Below are 792 nucleotides of genomic sequence, written 5' to 3' on the forward strand. Positions count from 1 at the left end.
AATCTGTCAGTTAAGTCCACCTCATCAGCAACTCTCCTCAAGTCAATTGATGACATCAAGACAAACCTTCCCTCACTTCCACACGCTCCATGTCATGATGGGAGCAGATGATTGTCCTTTGTCACTCCTCCAATGTGAGCTCACAGATTTGCCTTCTGCATAGTTGAGGCCAGCCTAACTCCTGACTGTGAGACCTGTGACAGCCACAAGCCCTCAGGGAGTCCCGGCTGGCAGAGCTTGCTGAGTGCCAAGGCTTATGCCGGCCTGCAGGGACAGGATCGTGGGATGCACTGGGAAGAGCATGGATTGCAGGTAGAGGGAGGTCATCCTGCCCCTCTGCCCAGCCCTGGGAGGCACATCTGCAGTGCTGTGTCCAGCTCTGGGCTCCTCGGCACAGGAGGGACAGGGGCCAGTGGAGGCTGCAGAGATGATTTAGGGCCTGGAGCATCTCTGGCAGGGAAAGGCTGAGGGAGCTGGGGCTGTCCAGCCTGGAGAGGAGCCCCAGCTGAGAGGGGCCCTCAGCCCTGGGTGTCCCTGTGTGCAGGGAGGGTCAGAGCAGGGCCCAGGCTCTGCTCCAGGGGCCCAGCAATGGCACCAGAGGAACGGGCAGGGACTGAGCCCAGGAGGTTCCACCAGGGCAGGAGGCAGAACTTCTGTCCCGGGCAGTGACTGAGTCCGGAGAGAACGGCGAGTCTCCCTCGTTGGGGATATTCCAGAACCGTCTGGACCGTATCTTGTGCCGTGCGCTCAGGGATGGCCCTGCTGGAGCAGCTCAGCAGCCGCGGCACCCTC

Source organism: Geospiza fortis, unplaced genomic scaffold (assembly GCF_000277835.1).
Source record: "Geospiza fortis unplaced genomic scaffold, GeoFor_1.0 scaffold8, whole genome shotgun sequence".
NCBI lineage: Eukaryota > Metazoa > Chordata > Aves > Passeriformes > Thraupidae > Geospiza > Geospiza fortis.